The following is a 21,099-nucleotide window of genomic DNA, read 5'->3' as shown; positions in this document are numbered from 1 at the left end:
ACTTTATATGTGGTTTGTATTAATGCAAATGATTGGAATATCTAAACTGCAATATAATTGTGATGTTTCATCTTAAAACTTACTATTTAAGCTCCTGTGGTAAAAATGAGAATTCCAACATTGTTCCAAAGAAATATAGGTAGCTCTATACTACAGAGACCATAACTATATTTTTTCCAATAGCAAATGAATTAGCAAACCCATCATCTTTCCAGATTACATTGCTTTAATATCTCTTATTGCCACTTGGAAAAAAATCAATACTCAGATTACCTTATAATAGATTAAAAAAAAGTCAATAAGTTTAGATGTTAGATGATGAGATTAGTTTATTATTATTATTTCCTATATAATTCATGTGGGAAAATGCCATGTTCTCCACAAAAGGTAGTTTTAAAGAATTGCTCCCAGATTTTGGTTTCTAGTATCACGGAGTATTGCCAACAGAGCAACTTCTCTAAAAGACAACAAATAAAAACTCTGGAAAAAATACAAAATGAAACTACACAATGTCTTAAAAGAAAAAGCAGGTAGATTTTGGAGGGGAGTCTAAATTTTGAAGAAGGATCTGACACATGGTGAGTTTCCCAAGTTATGACTTTTTCTTGAGGGTAGACAATAATTGTGGCATGATGCAGGGTACTAAAACTCAGATAGTACACCCTAAAATTTTCAGATCTAAAAGACCAGAGGACAGAGACAAGAACAACTAGAATAGTTAGAAAGGGAAGAGGGAGTAACTTGAAAAAAGAGAGATCAAGAGAAGAGCCCAAATGTTATGTATAAATTCTTCCTAACTCTCTAGCTGAGCTCCGAATACTTTAGTGTTGAAGCAGACTCAAATCAGCTTAACCTAAGGCAAAAATGATAGAGCTGATTCTTTAACTGCTGCCCATCAAAGGAAAGACAGAAGTTGCCAAGTGAATTTAAGAAAGTTAATTGTCTACTAAAACTAAAACATCTACACTCTTTGGAGGACTAGGAAGCTAGAGTCTCCACAAATAAGCGTTCAAAATATAAATGATACAATTCAAAAGTACTTGGCATAATAATATGATTAATTTTCAAGGAAAAAGACCGTCAATGAAGGTCACATGTGAGGTGACCCAGGCAAGTACTTTGAAGGAACTCTCGTGACTATGCTCAATGACCATATTTATTGATTTAGTTGCTTATATTAGAAAAGAAGAAAAGTCATTAAAAAGTCCTAAAATTACTTTAAAAGGTAGAAAAATAATGAATCACACCCAAAGCTATTAGAAGGAAGAAAATAATAAAGAGCAGAACAAAAACAAACAACAGAGAAAATTAGCAAAGCCAGTTTTTGAAAACATCAACAAAACAGAGGAGGATGATAAGAATAAGGGGCCAAATAGCAAACAAAAAATAAAATAATTAAAACTAAATTCATCCAGAGTCATAATTATATTAAATGTTAATGAATTATTTAATTTTTTTTCATTTTTTTGTTGAGATATAATTGACATATAATATTATATTAGTTTCAAGTGTACAACATAATGATTCAATATTTGTATATATTGTGAAATGATCACCACAATAAGTCTAGATAACATCTGTCACCATACATACTTAACAAAAAGTTTTTGTTTGTGATGAGAACTTCTAAGATCTACTCTCTTGGCAACTTTCAAATATGCAATACAGTATTATTAACCACCATCACCATGCTGTACTTATTTATTTTATAACTGGAAGTTTGTGCCTTTTGACCGTCTTCACCCATTTTGACTACCCACCACCCCCTACCCCTCTGGCTATCACCAATCTGTTCTCTGTATCTTTGAGATTTATTGTTGTTGTTTTCAATTCCACATATAAGTGAGATTTCTCTGACTTATTTCACTTAGCATAATGCCCTCAAGGTCCATCTCTGTGGTCACAAATGGCAAGATTTCATTTTTTCTATGGATGAATACAATTCCATTGTATATACACACCACATCTTTATCCATTGATCCATGAATGAACCAATTAGATTTCTTACATGACTTGGCTATTGAAAATAATGCTGCAATGAACATGGAGGTGCACATGTCTTTTCGAGTTAGTGTTTTCATTTTCTTCAGATAAATACCCAGAAGTAGAGTTGCTGGATCATATGATACTTCTAATTTTAATTTTTGAGGAACCTCTATACTTTTTTCCATAGTGGCTTCACCAATTTACATCTTCACCAACAGTGCACAAGAGTTCCCTTTGCACCACATCCTTGCCAGCACTTGTTATATCTTGTCTTTTTGATAATAGCCATTCTAACAGGTATGAGGTAATATAGCATTGTCGTTTTGATTTACATTTCCCTGATGACTAGTAACATTGAACTTATTTTCGTGAATCTGTTGGCTATCTGTTTGTCTTCTTTGGAAAAATGTCTATTCAGATCCTCTGACCATTTTTTAACAAGATTGCTTGGGAGATTTTTTGCTATTGAGTTATATGTGTTCTTTATATAGTTTAGATATTACCCCTTTGTGAGATATATGGTATGCAAATATTGTCTTCCATTCAGTAGATTGCCTTTTCATTTTGTGGATGGTTACCTTTGCTATGCATAAGCTTTTTAGTTTGATGCTTACTTTTGCTTTTGTTGCCTTTGCTTTTGCGTCAAATCCAAAAAATCATCACCAAGACCAATGTCAAGGAGTTTACCACTATGTTTTCTTCTATGAGTTTGATGGCTTCAGGTCTTACATTCAAGTCTTTAACCCATTTTGAGATAATTTTTGTTTATAGTGTAAAATGCTGGTCCAGTTTCATACTTTTGCGTGTGGCTGGTTAGTTTTCCCAATACCATTATTGAAGAGACCATCCTTTCTCCATTGTATATTTTTGACTCCTTTGTCATAAAATAATTGATCATGTATATGTGGGTTTATTTCTGGGCTTTCTATTTGTTCCATTGATCTATGTGTCTGTTTTATGCCAAAATCATACTGTTTTGATTACTATAGCTTTGTAATACAGTTTGAAATCAGGGAGTGTGATGCCTTCAGCTTTGTTCTTTCTCAGGACAGCTTTGGCTACTCAGGGTCTTTTGTGATTCCATAAAAATTTTAGGATGTTTGTTCTATTTCTGTGAAAAATGCATTGACGTTTTGATAGGGATTGCACTGAATCTGTTGATTTCTTTGGGTAGTATGGACATTTTCATAATATTAATTGTTCCAATCCATGAGCATAGAATATCTTTCCATTTATTTGGGTCATCTGCAAGCTCTTTCATCAATGTCTTATAGTTTTCAGTATATAGGTCTTTCACTTCCTTGCTAAAATTTATTTCTAGATATTTTATGCTTTTCGATAAAATAAACTACTAAACTTTAATAGTAAATGGGATTGTTTTCTTAATTTCTCTTTCTGATAGTTTATTAGTGTATAGAAATGCAACAGATTTTTGTATATTGATTTTGTATCCTGCAACTTTACTGAATTTTAAGTCTCTTGGTAGAGTCTTTAGGGTTTTCTATATATTATATCACGTCCTCTGCAAATAGTGACAGTTTTACTTCTTCCTTTCCAATTTGGATGCCTTCTATTTCTTTTTGTTACCTAATTTCTCTCAGTGGATATCTAGTACTGTTGAATAGAGGAGGTGAGAGTGAGCACATTTATCTTGTTCCTGGTTTTAGAGGAATAGGTTTCAGCTTTTCATTCTTGAGTGTGATGTTCGCTGTGAGCTTGTCATATACGGCCTCAATTATGTTGAGGTAATATCTTCTAGTCCTGGTTGGTTGAGAGTTTTTATCATGAAAGTGTGTTTAATTTTGTCAAATGCATTTTCTGCATCTGTTGAGATGATCATATGATTTTTATACTTCATTTTGTAGATGTGGTATATCACATTGATTGATTTGTCAATGTTGAACCATCCTTGCATCCCTGGAATAAATCCCAATCGATCGTGGTGTCTGATCCTTTTAATGTTGAATTTGATTTGCTAATACTTAATGAGGATTTTTGTATCTGTGTTCATCAGGGATAATTGCCTATAATTTTCTTTTCTTGTGGCATCCTTGTCCTTTTTTGGTATCCGGTTAATGCTGGCCTTGTAAAATGAGTTTAGAAGTGTTCCTTCCTCTTATATTTTTGGGAAGAGTTGGAGAAGGATTGGTATTGATTCTTGAAATGTTTGGAAGAATTCACCAGTGAAGCCATCTGCTTCTTGATTTTTGTTTGTTGGAAGTTTTTGATTAGTGATTCAATGTCCTTATTAGCAATCAGTCTTCAGATATCTATTTCTTCATGATTCAGTCTTAGTAGGTTGCATATTTTGAGGAATTTATCCATTATTCTTCTAGATTGTGCACTTTGTTAGTGTATAATTGTTCACAGTAGTCTCTCATGATCCTTTATATTTTTGTGGTATCAGTTGTAAGGTCTCCTCTTTCATTTCTGATTTTATTTGAGTCCTCTCTCTTTTTCTCTTGATAAGTCTAGCTATGAATTGTCAATTTTGTTTATCTTGACAAGAAACCGGCTCTTAGTTTCATTTATTTTTTCTATTATCTTTTTAGTTTCTATTTCACTTATTTCCACACTGATCTCTGTTATTTCCTTCCTTCTACTAACTTTGGGCTTCATTTATTCTTCTTTTTCTAGTTCCTAGAGGTGTAAAGTTAGGTTGTTTATTTGAGATTTTTCTTGTTTCATGAGGTAGGCATTTATTGCTATCAAGCTCCCTCTTAGAACTGCTTTTGCTGCATCCCATAAGTTTTAGGATGTTGTATTTCCCTTTTCATTTGTCTCAGGGTATTTTTTGATTTCTTCTTTGACCCATTGGTTGTTTAGTACCATGTTGTTTAATCTCCACATATTTGTGCATTTTCTAGTTTTTCTTGTAACTGATTTTTAGTTTCATACCATTTGCTTGGAAAAGATGCATGATATAATTATAATTGAAATTCACTGACTTGTTTTGTGGCCTAACATATGATCTGTCCTGGAGAATATGCACTTGAGAATAATGTATATTCTGTTGCTTTTGGATGGAATGTTCTGTATATATCTGTTAAGTCCATCTGGTCTAAGGTGTCATTAAAAGTCAATGCCTCCTTATTGATTTTTCTGTCTGATAATCTATCCACTGATAAAATTGGTGTATTAAAGCCCTCTACTATTATTGTATTGATGTCTATTTCTCCCTTTAGGTCTGTTAATATTTGCTTTATAATTTTTGGTGTTAAATGTTAATGAATTAAACACTTTAATTAAAAAGTAGGTATTATTTTTCTGCTATTTAGTTCACCTAGTTTATTTTTTATTTCTGATATTATGTTTTTCCATTCTAAAAATTCCATTGATTCTTGTTTGTATTTTTTATTTCTCTCCTAAAATTTCCTATCTTAATTTTTTTGTGATTGCATTTCTTTTAAATAGTTTAGCTAGTCAATTTTTAGGACAGAATTTTAATTTTAAAAAATTTATTATTATTTTTTTTAATTTCAGTGGTTCACTAACCTCATCCCCAGGTACCCCATATTAACAACTGTGATTATGTCTTTCATATGTTTCCACAAAATCTGTAAATATCTTTAGTATTTCTGGAGTTTTTTTTATGTATCAAATAGGACCAAATATGAATACTTTTTTGAATCTTGTATTTCTTACTAAAAATATTTATGTAACATCCTCCAAAATCAGTAATATAGCACGTATTATTTTTATAATGGGTGCAATATTCTACAGTGTCAACATATCATGAATTATTCAACCATTACTTCTTCTGATATTGTTTATAAAATATATTACAAAAATTGAAATCAGGGCAGCTAGGAGTTTTTGTGCATCTATCTCCTCATTTTCAACATTTTCTAGTACCTGTCTTTTTTTTTTTTTGGTAAGAGTACAGAACGGCAGTTTGTTTTTTAATGCTATGCAACTTTTTCTCTCAGTAAAATAATTCAAACCTTTCACACGTGATATAATGACACACATTAGATTTATTCCTACCATCTAAATATATGTTTAAACTTTTTCTTAGTATTTTTTCACTTTTTTAAAAAAAATAATGGTTTGATCAAATTGTAATTATGCTATATTCTTTCTAATTTTTTGAAGTCCCATATTCTACTGTTATGTTATTAGCATTTTCTTGTATTGCCCTCATCAATGAAGCACAAATTCCTATAGCATAATATAAAAATATCCTATTTCTTCCACTACTTGACTTCCACTAATTCCCATTCACAGGGACAACTCAGTACATCCATTCTATTCTCTCTTGGCCTCTGAGGGACCAGGGAAAATGGTGGCCTTCAGTAGAGTCTGTAGAACCCTTGCTCACAGCTTCAAAGATCTCTGTAGTTCAACTTCTTCCCAGTATCTTCAGCTTTCTGATCTTTCCTCTGTTCTCTCTGACACTTATCTCTAGGTTCTGACCCAGGGCCCTGGAGAGAAATCCCCAGACAAGTGCTCCAAACTAGACTTCAAAACAGTCTAGCACCTCACTTTCCTACAGTGGTGATAAACTTGAGAATCAGTTTGAAAGTGGGTAGGAAAAAGCCACATTTGTTTCTCCTCCTTTTCACAATTCAGTTATTGATTTGATTCTGTGTGTATGTAGATATACACACACACAAACACATAGATATAGTAATTTGACTGTATGTGACAAACGTAGTGATTTGAATAAGATAGCTTTTAATTGACAAGAAATTGAATATTAGTCATTTTACAAAAACTGACAAATTAAAATGTCCATTTATAGATATTTAAGTTGATGTTACTCCATGGAAATGCCTGAGTGCACAGTAGTTATAACCCCTTTTCATCATCATTAGCCTACATGTCAATCTTCATTATGTGTATGATATTATGCATTGAGATATGTCCAAAGAAATCAAAAGTCTTCTCTTCAAACTCACTCTGAGTTTACTATGTAAAATGAAATGTGCATTTACATTGGTGGCCTAAGAATATTCTTCTTTTTTTTTTGGGGAGGAAGATCAGCCCTGAGCTATCATCCATGCCAATCCTCCTCTTTTTGCTGAGGAAGACTGGCTCTGAGCTAACGTCTATTGCCAACCTTCCTCCTTTTTCTCCCCAAAGCCCCAGTAGATAGTTGTATGTCATAGTTGCACATCCTTCTAGTTGCTGTATGTGGGACGCCGCCTCAGCATGTCCGGAGAAGCGGTGTGTTGGTGCGCACCCGGGATCCGAACCCCAGGCCGCCAGTAGCAGAGCGCGCGCGCGGGCTCGACCGCTAAGCCACGGGGCCGGCCCCAGGAATAATTCTTAAAACATAACTTTTGTACCTAGTTATTTCATTTTTCATCTGGAGCAAGAGACGACTTTAAAGTGAAGTTAAAATTTCCTATGAAACAAATTTATCATTAGAGAAGGTAGCTAATATTTTTGTATTTAAAACAAAAAGAGCTTGATTTTCCTGTTACTTGAAAATGGCAACCTATATATCATGTCTCTATATTTGGGGGCAATATAGTCTAATTCTATAGATTTACATTGCATCCAAATTTAAGCCTTTTGGGATTTTTTTAAAGCAGACATTTAATTTTGCTAATATTGGATAAAATTAGAGTTGTGATTCTCTTTAGTGTATTTGCACAGTGCATAACAAGTATAGAGGTAGAATAATCAGCAACTATCTCTTGTCTCTAGTTTTGGGGAGATATAGAAATCTTATCCTTTATTTAAAGTTTGAGTTCATGTTTGAGAGTTAATTCATGCTTATAATTGCTAGAAAGAGAAAGGCACACATGACAACAGCTAGAGCATACCAAAGAACATTCTTTTTGGAAACAGCACATATTCCCTAATAGTTAAAATTTGAAGGAAGAAGGGCTATTCCTAAAATTGCATCCAAAAATTGATTTATATATATTTTTTTCATTATTTATTGAGTAACTGTGATGAGCAGTTATGGAAAAAGCATAACATTTTTTTCTGCTCTTAGGGTATAGACAGTCTGATTTAGAGGGTAGACTCTGCAGGTATAGAGCAATTAACTCTACTTTGGAGATTCAGTGATGCCTCCACAGAGGAGACTTTTCCTTTGGTATTTAATGATACATATGAGTTTTCCAGGAAGAATTTAGAAAAGATAATTAAAGACAGCAATTACAAGACGAGTAAAGTACACATGTAAAGTCATAAAGGAAAGAATGTTCATGATGTTTTTGAGAATGAGTTTAGTGTGATTGCAGTATATTGTGCCAAGGGTATGTAGTAGGGGCTACAACTTAATATATAGCTAAATAGGCGACTTACTGTGAAGAGAATTTTTGCATACTTTTGATGAGGAAAAGTTCTCCTCAAGCTTCAAGCACATATAAATATTTAATAAAATAAACTTTATTTCAAAAATACATAGCCAAGTGTGAAACCAAAAAACAGGAATTACCACGTATCAGGGAGAAATAGGCTTACAAGGACTGGAAGTGAGAGAATTGAGTAGAGACTGAACCTCTAAGAGAAGGGTGCTAGCGAAACTTGCCCTAACCTCAGAAGCAAAGAGATGGTATTTTAAAGGTAAAAGAGGATCTTTCCTCATATTTGCTTAAAGCGAGGATGTGTTTTTTAGTTATCTCAAGCAAATAAATTTATTTAAAATCAGTTCAGAAATTGAGTAAAAACACAGAATCCAGGCAGTAGCAAGTAAGCACAATCATGTAGGGGTGATAAAAATGCCACTAGAACACAGAAATCATAGTAATTCCACACAAAATAACTCCTCTAAAGATGCGTTCACAGTCAAAAATGACAAACCACATTATGAAAAATACCACTATTAAGAAGAAACGTTTTATAAAAACAAAGGAGAATAATTCTCACATCAAGAACTAAATATAATAAAACAGTTTGAAAGATAAATTAAGTATATTTAACATCCACAAGAAGAAATAACATGCAATGGAAACCAAGAGTAAGTAACAAAAGTAAAACATGAAGAAAAAAACAAAATCTTGCTGTAAAAATAGTTATAAATATTTTAGATATCTTTAATGATATAAACAATAGTCTAGATCCAGGAGAAGAAAGAATTAGACCATTGGTAGATAGTTTTGGGAATCACTCAGAATGCAACACAGATAGATATGAAAACTATAGAAGAACAGTAAAGAGATATGGTGGATAGATTGAGGAGATCTGTCACACATTCATTTATTCAATAGATGTTTATATTCCCCTATGTGCTAGCCTCCATTCAAAGCACTTGGATACATCTGTGAATAAAACAGACAAAGTCCTACCGGTGTGAAGTTTGTATCTTAACCAGATGTGAGAGCGGGGGCCAATTACAGTATTAAATAGGGTGTTCAGGAATGGACTCATTGAGAAGAAATTTGAAAACAATATTGAAAGGACTAAGGGATTTAGTCAAATGGATAGCTATTATAGTTGTACTCCAGGCAGAAGGAAGCATGAGAGCAAATGCCCTATGTTGGGGGCATACATGGTACGTTCCACAAAGAGCAAGGAGGTCGGATTAGAGGGATGGTGAGAAACAGGAATAGAAGATGGGGTCAGATACCATATCATGTAATAAATTGTAAGATTATAAAATAATTCAATTATTTATGGAGATATCTGAGGGTCTCCAAAAGCAAAGAAATGAAATCTGAGAACTGATTTATGTTAAAGGATCATTCTAGCTGGTATACTGGGAGTGGACCATTGAGAAAAGGCAGGTAGAAGTTTGGAGACCTGTTATAAGGCTATAATTTGATTCTCAAAACAGGTAACAGTGATAACTGGGAGAGATTATATTCAAAGGAATAATTAAGAACACTGAAGAAATTAGTCCTGAGATTGAAGCAGTATACTGAGTCATATCTCTCTCTCTCCATTCTCTCTCACACACACACACCTTAAAGCTAGACACATTACAGGAGAATTGAAGAAAACCAATGAAAATTAGAGCAATTAAAAAGCAATCAGAACTTGCCTATAAAAATGATAATTACACTGAAATCTATTGCTCATTTGCAAAAATAGAATTCAGAAGGCAATTGTATAATATCTTCAAAGTTAAAAATCATTTCAGGTTCTAGTAATAGAAGAATAGGTTATATCAGACTAAACCTTTCTCTGATAGTTGTAAACTCTGGACAAAATATTTTAAAACTCAACTACTTGAAGACATTGAAGAGCAACTAAATTCTGGCAGAAATTGGAGTTGATTTGACCTTTGAAAGAAGGAAACAAAACAGAGTGAGAGTTATATTTATATGGTGTAGAGCGCATTCCTCAGTCCACATGGAATGGGTCAGCTAAATTCAAGCAGAAAACTCTAATCGTTTTGGCTGAGGCATCAGAGGAAAGAATCTGGGGCTGCCAAAAGGCCTGAAAATTGAGGAAGAATATGCTCAGAGAGGAAGATAGTTCAGAGAATGGAGTTCCAAAATTGACGTACAAACTCACCTCAAATTCTTGACTGACTTTTGAAATATGAAATCATGGGGGCCCCCAAGGAGCACTGTGGAAAGCACCTGAAAATCTGAAAGGCTGAAAAGCTAAGCTGAAATTTCAGCTCCAACTTTACTCTAAACAAAGACAATAATAATTCTACATTATTGTTTAGAGTCGGATTTAACTTGGTTTGTTTCCTATAAACAGAAAATTAGTTCTCAGGTTGTGTCAACCAGGACAGAACCCCTCAATGGGGATGAAAAATAATTATGAATGGATAGAATGTATATAGCATTTCAGTCAAATGTTGTATGTTAAGCAAATACATAAACTCACAGTTCTCTAGCATATAATTGCAAGCTCCAGTCCAAGTTTTTATTTAGCCAACAAAGGGTATTTTCCCTCCTACAAGCCCTAACACCATCCATTTTTGTATCCTTCTTCTGCAAATTCCTACCTTAACCTTCCCTTGAAAATTTTGTGCAAGACTCTTCCGCGTGGAAATCAATCCCATATAAAACGTCACTGTGAAATCTATTCATTTCTGCTAGAAATGTGTACAGCTACATAATTTTGGTGTGACATGCACAATTAACTTTTCCTTTTATGTTTCTTTTGCTATAATTATGTTTCCATACCAATATGCAGACAAGTATTAGTAATTAATGCCTATGAAAGATCTAATTTATCAGACTATGGAAACATAGTAGATTTTGATATAGTCTACTTATTTATTTTTGCTTTTGTTGTCAAATCCAAAAAATCATCGCCAAGACTGATGTCAAGGAGTGTACCACCTATGTTTTCTTCTAGAAATTTTATGATTTCATGTCTTACATTCAAGTCTTTAATCCATTTAGAGTCAAGTTTTGTGGATGGTGTAAGATACTGGTCCAGTTGCATTCTTTTGCATGTGGCTATCCAGTTTTCCCAGCACCATTTGTTGAAAAGACTGTCCTTTCCCCATTGTATGTTTTGACTCCTTTGTTGTAAATTGAGTGACCATGTATGTGTGGACTTATTTCTGGGCTATTTTGTTCCATTGATCTATGTGTCTGTTTTTATGCCAAAATTATACTGTTTTGATTACTATAGCTTTGTAATATAGTTTGAAATCAGGTAGAGTGATGTCTCCAGCTTTGTTCTTCTTTGTCAGGATTGGTTTGGCTATTAAGGGTCTTTTATGATTTCATATAAATTGTAGGATTGTTTTACCTATTTCTGTGAAAAATGCCTTTGGAATGATAGGGATTGCATTGAATCTGTAGATATCTGTGCATACTATGGATATTTTCAGAATATTAGTTTTTTCAATCCATGAGTATGCAATATCTTTCCATTTATTTGGGTCATCTTCAGCTTCTTTCATCAGTTCTCTATTTTTCAGTGTATAGGTCTTTCACTTCTTTACTAAAATTTATTTCTAAATATTTTATTCTTTTTGATGCAGTAGTAAATGGGATTTTTTTCTTAATTTCTCTTTCTGATAGTTTATTAGTGTACAGAAATGCAACAGATTGTTGTATATTGATTTTGTATCCTGCAACTTTACTGAATTTGTTTATTCCAACAGTTTTTCATAGTCTTTAGGGTTTTCTATATATTACATCAAGTCCTCTGCAAATAGTGACAGTTTTACTCCTCCCTTTCCAATTTGGATGCCTTCTATTTCCTTTTGTTGCCTAATTGCTCTGGGTAGGATATCTAGCACTATGTTGAATAGAAGAGGTGAGAATGAGCACACTTACCTTGTTCCTGGTCTTAGAGGAATAGGTTTCAGCTTTTCACCCATGAGAATGATGTTAGCTGTGGGCTTGTCAAATATGGCCTCAGTTATGTTGAGGTAATATCTTATACTCCTGATTTGTTGAGAGTTTTTATCATGAAAGGGTGTTTAATTTTGTCTAATGCATTTTCTGCATCTATTGAGATGATCATATGATTTTTATACCTCATTTTGTAGATGTGGTATATCACATTGATTGATTTGTCAATGTTGAACCATCCTCACATCCCTGGAATAAATCCCAATCGATCATGGTGTATGATCCTTTATAATGTATTGTTGAATTTGGTTTGCTAATACTCATTGAAGATTTTTGCATCTGTGTTCATCTGGGATAATTGCTTGTAATTTTCCTTTCTTGTGGCATCCTTGTCTGGTTTTGGTATCCAGGTAATGCTGGCCTTGTAAAATGAGTTTAGAAGTGTTACTTCCTCTTCTATTTTTGAGAAGAGTTTGTGAAGGATTGGTATTAATTCTTGAAATTTTTGGAAGAATTCACCAGTGAAGGCATCTGGTCTTGGACTTTTGTTTGTTGGAGGTTTTTGATTACTGATTCAGTATTCTTATTAGTAATTGGTCTGTTCAGATATCTATTTCTTCATGATACAGACTTAGTAGGTTGTATGTTTCTAGGAATTTATCTATTTCTTCAGGTATCAAATATTTTGGCATATAATTGTTCATAGTAATCTCTTATGATCCTTTGTATTTCTGTGGTATCAGTTGTAACATCCCCTCTTTCATTTCTGATTTTATTTGAGTACTCTCTCTTTTTTTCTTGTGAATCTAGCTAAAAGTTTGTCAATTTTGTTTATCTTTTCAAAAAATCATCTCTTAGTTTCATTGACTTTTTTCTGCTATTCTTTTACTCTCTACTTCATGTATTTCCATGTTGATCTTTGTTATTTCCTTCTTTCTATTAACTTTGGGCTTTCTTTGTTCTTTTCTTTTTCTAGTTCCTTAGGTGTAAATTTAGGTTATTTATTTGAGATTTTTTTCATTTGTGAAGTAGGCATTTATCACTATGAACTTCCCTTTTAGAACTGCTTTAGCTGCATCCCATAAGTTTTGGGATGTTGTATTTCCATTTTCATTTGTCTCAAGGTAATTTTTTATTTCTTCTTTGACCCATTGGTTGTTCAGTAGCATGTTGTTTAATCTCCCTATATTTGTGAATTTTCCAGTTTTCTTCTTGAAGTTGATTTCTAGTTTCACACCATTGTGGTTGGAAAAGATGTTTGATGTGATTTCAATCTTATCAAATTTATTAAGACTTGTTTTGCGGCCTAACATGTGATCTATCCTCAGAATGTTCACTTGAGAAGAATGTGTATTTCTTTGCTTTGGATGAAATGTTCTGTATATATCTATTAAGTCCATCTTGTCTAATGTGTCACATAAGGCTGATGTTTCCCTATTGATTTTCTATCTGGATGATCTATCCGTTGATGTAAAAGGGGTATTAATTGTCCTCTATTATTATTCTGTTGCTGTCTATTCCTCCCTTTAGGTCTGTTAATATTTATTTTCTAGGGCCAGCCCCATGGCTTAGCGGTTAAGTGTATGCATTCCGCTACTGGCAGCCTGGGTTCGGATCCCGGACGTGCACTGATGCACTGCTTCTCCGGCCATGCTGAGGCGGTGTCCCACATACAGCAACTAGAAGGATGTGCAACTATGGCATATAACTACCTAGACTTTGGGGGGGTAAAAAATAAAGGAAAAAGGAGGAGGATTGGCAATAGATGTTAGCTCAGAGCTAGTCCTCCTCAGCAAAAAAAAGAGGAGGACTGGCATGGATGTTAGCTCAGGGTTGATTTTCCTCACAAAAAAAAAAAAAATATTTTCTGTATTTAAGTGCTCCTATATTGGGCAGATAAATATTTACAAATGTTATATCCTCTTGTTGGATTGACCCCTTTAACATTATGTAATGCCCTTATTATGTAATGTCTCTTATTACAGAATTTGTTTAAAGTATATTTGGTCTGATATAATTATAGCCACTCCATCTTTCTCTGGTATCCGTTTGCATGGAATATCATTTTCCATCCCTTCACTTCTGGTCTTGCTGTGTCCTTACAGCTGAATTGAGTCTCCTGGAGGCAGCACACAGATACGTCTTGTTTTTTTTTATCCATTTAACCACTTTATGTCTTTTGATTGGAGAATTTCGTTCATTTTCTTTTAAAGTAATTATTGATAGGTATTCACTTATTGCCATTTTGTTCATTCTTTTGTAGTTGTTTTGTAATTCTTCTTTTCTTTTCCTCTTCTTTGCTGTCTTCCTTTGTGATTTGATGATTTTCTATAGTAGTATGCATAGAATACTTTCTCTTTACCTTTTGTGTATCTCCTTTACATTTTTGCTTTGTGGTTATCATGAGGCTTACATATAACAACTTATATTTATGGGTCTATTTTAAGTAGATATCTAAGTGTGAATGCACTCTAAAGCTCTACATTTTTACTCTCCTCCATACATTTTGAGTTTTTAATGTCACAATTTACATCTTTTTATCTTGTGTATTCCTTAACTAATTACTGTAGTTATATTTATTACTTTTGTCTTTTAACCTTCATATTAGCTTCATAAGTGATTAGTCCATCACCTTTAGTATATACTTACCTTGTCCAGTGAAATTTATACTTTTGTATGTTTTCCTTTCATTAATTAGCACCTTTTCTTCTCAGCTTAAAAAATTTCCTTTAATATTTCTTGTAAGGCTGGTCTGGTCATGATGATTCCTTTAGCTATTGCTTGTCTGGAAAACTGTTTATCTGTCCTTCAATTCTGAATGACAACTTTGTTGGATAGAGTATTCTTAGTTGGAAGTTTTTTACTTTCAGCACTTTGACTACAAAATGCCACTCCCTTCTGGGCTGCAAAGTTTCTGCTGCAAAATCTGCTGATAGATTTATGGGGTTCTCTTGTACATAACAAGCTGTTTTCTCTTGCTGCTTTTAAGATTCTCTCCTTGTCTTTAAATTTTGACATTGAATATGATATACAGAGATACTTATAGGTATTTATATTATATTTGTATTAGATCTATATCCATATCTAGCTAACTATCCAGCTAGCTATTTAATTTCTTAGTGATTCTGTTTGTTGGGTTTTTTTGAACCCTGACTGATACATATTTCTATTGGAAAGTTAGGAACATTTATTTCTTCAAGCAACATGAATTTATGAAAGACAGTCTCTTGAATAGAGTAGAAATAAGTATATGAAAACAGGTATATGCAAATAAAAACCTAACTAGATATACCATTGCTTAATTTATTGAAGCTGTGTTTAGGAACATAAAGACCAAATTGTAGAAAAACATTGACTCACAAGTTCTTTCACAGCTAAAAACAATCCAGATGCAAACTGCATACACTTAACTAACTAGACTATTTGTGACAATGATAAAAGTTTTTGTCTTATTTCTGTTATGACACATCTGAAAATTTTCATGTAGTCTATTTAAAATTAGTAAGCCTGACCATAGATGAAGTTCTTGAATTATATATCTTGTTACCTTAAGGTATTAATTGCATTATTCATTGGGAACTGCTTTACATTAAAATTGCTACATCTTGGTTATAGTAATTAACTACCACAGACAATTCAAAGTTGTGCTTGATGAATTAGATTCACAAACTGTAGTCTGCTATATTACATATAGATTAAATGGTTTAATAATGTGTGATGCAAAAGAAATATTTGAAATTATTGACTAAAAGCTTTTAAAATTTTTTTAGTGACATTGCAACTTATATAAATGCTTTAATTATTTTTGTACAAAAATATTTTTACATATGTATGATTAAATTTGGTAGTTAAACAGTGAGACTGAGTTTTGAAAATCCCGTTTGACAAATAACAGTTGGCCTGATTTTTAACTGACGTTGGTTTTCAGAAATGAAAACAAAGTTACAAAATACAGACATAAAATAATAGAGTTGAGGCTATTTCTTAATGCATACTTTAAGGTAGTCTATTATAATATATATCTACTTTTAAGTTTATTTGAGAAAATCATGTTATACCAAAGAGACCTTTCTGCTATTTACATTTTTCATGTAAAATAAATATTATGGAGAATGTTTGGGGGGTGGGACTGGAACAATCCTGCTAAAGGCCAAATAAGGCAGTGCCTTTAACTCACAGTAAAGTCTAATATGGTCCAAGGTTTATATGTGTATGGCAGATGCACAAATATACACTAGGTCACACATACATAGGCACACACTTATTATTTCAGGTAATGATAATTTAGTTTTCCCCTAGAGAGTACCATCATCTTTTGTTTCTGCCTTAGGTGTTCAGCCACTGGCAACTTTTCTGAGTGCCCTTTCTCATCCCAGTCACATATTCATTGCAATTAGAAATTCTTCTTAATATATGCGGAGTTTAACGGTTATGGGTGTTTCCCATTTTCGCAAATGATGGAGTTTCTGTTTCTCATTCTTCTTGATGTTTGCTGATGGTTTAAAATAAGAGGAGGAAAAAAGAGGAATCTTTCTCAGGGGAATTGTAAATATTACTAAATTAATATTGATAGCGTGAAAATAGGGCTGCAATTGGAAGATATTGGCTGCAATGCAATGGGTAAATAAATAATACATATTGTCAAAGCAAAAATTACATCGGTCAGACATTATTCAAGGCTATTCCAATAGAGAAGAGAGGCCAGAACGCAGTCTGAACCCAACTCCACTGAAACTCAAGCCCACTGATGGGAGGGGTTTTAACGGCTGGGATGGGCCAGTGGACAAGTATTGGGGGATGTTAGGGAGGAAGTTTCTCAATGGATTAGGTCAAGCACATTGAGTTAGTCCCAAACTTGCAAATATTTTTCTCTGGGGTTTGGCCATCTGTGTTTGCTAATTGGCACCCATACAAGTTAGACTCCTACCCTCCCAACAGAGCCTGGGAGATAGGGAGCTATCTTCCCTGATGATTACATTTCGACACAATGGCTCCCAGGTCCTTGAGAAAGATGTTCCTGGATTTTAAAACTGGCAAAAGGCTTTTAAAAAGATGGACCTAGATGTTAAATGCACGGAGAAAGTGTTTACAATTACAAGTCTATAAATAAATACCCTAAAACTAGGTATTTCAGGGCTCAGAGTCATGAAGAAGTCTGTATGAAGTTTAACTAAACTGAAGGAAACGTTAAGACTGTCTTGGTCCACGTGATAAAATTGAATCATAGTAATTCTACCAAAAAAAAAAAAAAGGTCCTGTGCATTGTTATTTTTTAAAAAATCACTGTGCTAAGATCCTATCCTTGTTTGCAAGTATCCAGTTTAGTAAGCTGCTGCCTTTTATTTTTTTTTTGTGAGGAAGATCAGCCCTGAGCTAACATCGGCCAATCCTCCTCTTTTATTTTGTTGAGGAAGACTGGCCCTGGGCTAACATCCGTGCCCATCTTCCTCCACTTTATATGGGACACCGCCACAGCATGGCTTGCCAAGCGGTGTGTTGGTGCACGCCCGGGATCCGAACCAGCGAACCCCGGGCCGCCACAGCAGAGCGCGAACTTACCCACTGCGCCACCGGGCCGGCCCCCGTAAGCGGCTGCTTCTCATGATAAAACTGAAGGAAAATAAAAAACACTCCTTAAAAAAGAATCTATTTCAACACTACATAATGCAATTAGAAAAATAGGAAAGCAAGGTCTAAATTTGACTATTGAATATGGGAGAAAGGACTTTAGCTTTTTACTTCCAAATCAAAGAAGGAAATTATTAAATAACAATTAACGTTTATACTTTTCAATTTACATTTTGTCAGTTTGAAATACTCTTAATGCCATACAAGGGTATATTACACTATATGCTGAGTCAGTCAGGATAGGCAAATTATTCTGCAGTAACAGTCAACACAAAACAATTATTTAGTAACTATTAAAAACAAAGAATAATTTCTAACTCATCTTACAGGTCCAGTAAATGTGAGCTGAGGCTCTGAACTCGGTCATCCTCACCCCTGGATGCAAGTGGGTGGATCTACCTGGAACATCGTAGGAGAGAGAAGAAAAGAGTAGAAAATTGCTTACTGGATTAAAGCATTTAAGCATTTTCCTGAATATCACTTCCACTCATAGTTCATTGACTGAAGCCATCCACGGTATCTAATTTCAAAGAGTGAGGCCCCATTTAGGGCCTGGAAAGCAGAGAGAGTGAAATATTTGGTATAAAGCTTTAGTGACTATCACAGTCCGCCCACCAGTCACTAAATATTCTCATCACACTACATTACAAACATATGGAAAGATGGAACTTCTACTCACTTTTAACTTGTGTGTGATGACGGGATTTTGATTTAGCCAATGAAATTTAAGGAGACTTAATGTATGCCATTTCTTCGAGGAAACATGTTTTTTCCTTTTTTTGTAACAGCAATATTTTACTTTTTCTTTTTTTTTTTTTTGAGGAAGATTAGCCCTGAGCTAACGTCTGTTGCCAATCTTCCTCTTTTTTTTTTCCTTTTTTGCCCCCAAAGCCCCAGTACATAGTTGTATATCCTAGTGGTACATCCTTCTGGTTCTTCTATGTGGGATGCTGCCTCAGCATGACTTAATGAGCGGTGTGTAGGTCCACACCCAGGATCCGGACTGGTGAACCCCAGGCTGCTGAAGCAGAGTGTGCAAACTTAACCGCTATGTCACTGGGCCAGCCCCCCCAAGGAAACATTAATAGACATATCCTCTTACGCTTGCTTCAAAATGAAGTCACAATCAGTCTGAATTTCTAAGTGACTAGGAGAAAAGACTCCAGCTGACACATGCTGGGTATGCAACAGGAATATAGCTATTCATGGCATATGACTATTTTTTTAAAATAAGCTATGAGGATACGGGTGTCATTTGTTACTGTGGCTAAATTTAGGCCATTCAGACTAGCACATATGCTTATAACATGACTCAGTAAAAATATGGAAATGTTTATTTAATTACCAGTACTCTGGCAGCAGACTCTTCTTTCAACAAATCTGTCTTTTACTGTCTTCTAAATCTGTTACTATTGCTTGCAATTCTTTGTTCATCTGTTTAGCTACTTGAGGAAGCAGCTATCAGAGAAGACAATCAAAGTCTATGCACAATGTTTTTTCCATGAAGTTTCTCCTCAGGTATGTTCAGATTTTTACAGTATTTGGGTTCATCAAAGATCTCCCTTGGGACTTATTTTTTCCCAAGCAACAAGGTGAGTAAGCTAACCAGACTAGAGGTAGAACAGAGTGCAGTCCTATTTCTCGGTAGTCTTGTGAGTGAATGTCTTCTAGCTGTGAGCTGGCGTTATCAACTTTAGGCTTTTCTCTGGTGAAAGTGTATCTTTAGGTCTTCAGGAGACTGAAATACTGCCACAAAAAATTATATAAGCTACTCGCCTATAATGGTAGATTAAGCGGTGGTTTGAACCAACCTCCTCACTGAAAATAACTAGAAACACTAGGCAAATATATTTTTAATACGTTTGAAGGAAAATGAGAGCTACCAATTCAGTGAGGAATTCTGGGGCTAATATCTAGAAGAGAAAAAAGAAGTCCAGAGAGAGAAGCCTGGCTTTTGACTCCACATTTACCCATTGCTCATTTTGAATGGGCAACTTAGAGACTGAGAAACTGAATAAAACTTTTATCTGGCTCATGGCAATAAGTGAACAATAAGTATCCTACAAATTCTCCACTCTAGGAGAAAAGGTAATTTAGAAGACTCTCAGGTAAAGGCTTCATCCTAGGAGTTAAGGGTAAAGGAAGAAATCTGGAAAATCCCCATCTGTTTTTGGTTTGAGCCCCTATAAAGGCTATAGCACAGGAGAAAGGTTGGACAAGAAACAGACAAGCTCTCACAGGAAAGGAAAAAAACTAGCTTTGGATTAAGGTAATCTAGAATAGCTAGTTTCCTAGGCTAATGCAATTCAAAAGTTAAATAATTGGTTTTGAAAAAAACTAACATGATCAGAACAGGGATCCATATGATCCATGATCAAATTCTCTACATTTTATTACGCAATGTTATTTGTTGAATCAAAAATTTGCTAATTTTTGGCAGATGAGGAAAAAAGAACACATCACATACTGAAAACAAAGAGAACAAACAAACAACAGAAACAGGTGCATAGAAAATCCAAGTATATTAGAAACTGACTTTATTTGAAACTGGGTATATTAGAAATTTTTGCATATGTTAGCAATGAATATGTATATATTATATATTGGGTATGTAAATATTACTTTGGATATTCTAGATATGCTTTGGATGTATTAGGAATTAACTTTACAATAACTGTTTAACATGTTTGAAGACAGAAGGCGGGATTGTGAATTTTGGCAGAGCACAGGGAACTAAAAAAGAATGACAATAGAGACAGAATAGAACACAGACAATATTTGAAAAGACAATGACAAATTTCTTTTCAAAACTGAAGAAAAATTTAGCCACAGATTAAAGAAGTATCATGAACTCCTTGCAGGATGAATACAAAATAATCACAAGGAGGAGCATCGCAGTTAAACTGGGATAACAAAATATAAAAAGACACTCAGCATCATTCAGAGAAATGGAGATATATTATATCCAATAACAGACTGGATAACAAAAATAGACTGCCTGAAGGAAAATTTATTATCTTGTATAGAGTATTTACAAAACAATTACATCAGAATTTATGTATAATGGCATCATGTTGAAATGTTACCTCCAAGTTTGGGAATAAGACAAGAATGTTACCTGTCACCACTTCTATTCAACATTGCATTTGAGGTCATACTCAGGTAATAAGGAAAGAAAATTTTTTTAAATGTATAATGACTTTAAATAGCCTTCTATTATTTGCAGACCAATAAGATTATTTTTGTATAAAATCCAAATAAATATACAAGGAATTGATCAGCAAGATTACTGAACACAAGGTCCATAAGCAAA

General features: G+C 33.9%; 1 long non-coding RNA gene across 1 annotated transcript in view; it reads left to right on the top strand.

The window, feature by feature from the left end:
* LOC147917445 (uncharacterized) overlaps positions 1-18,618 on the top strand; it is a 125,249-nt gene extending 106,631 nt beyond the window's left edge. Inside the window, exon 3 of the long non-coding RNA XR_015549761.1 lies at positions 18,116-18,618. This is a non-coding gene — a long non-coding RNA (uncharacterized LOC147917445). The remainder of the gene's footprint in view (positions 1-18,115) is intronic.
* Positions 18,619-21,099: the final 2,481 nt, after the last annotated feature.

This window comes from Ceratotherium simum, chromosome 3 (assembly GCF_057802395.1).
Source record: "Ceratotherium simum simum isolate JZ-2026a chromosome 3, ASM5780239v1, whole genome shotgun sequence".
NCBI lineage: Eukaryota > Metazoa > Chordata > Mammalia > Perissodactyla > Rhinocerotidae > Ceratotherium > Ceratotherium simum.
Note: the sequence above shows the minus strand (reverse complement) of the source record. Positions and strands in the feature narration are given on the sequence as shown.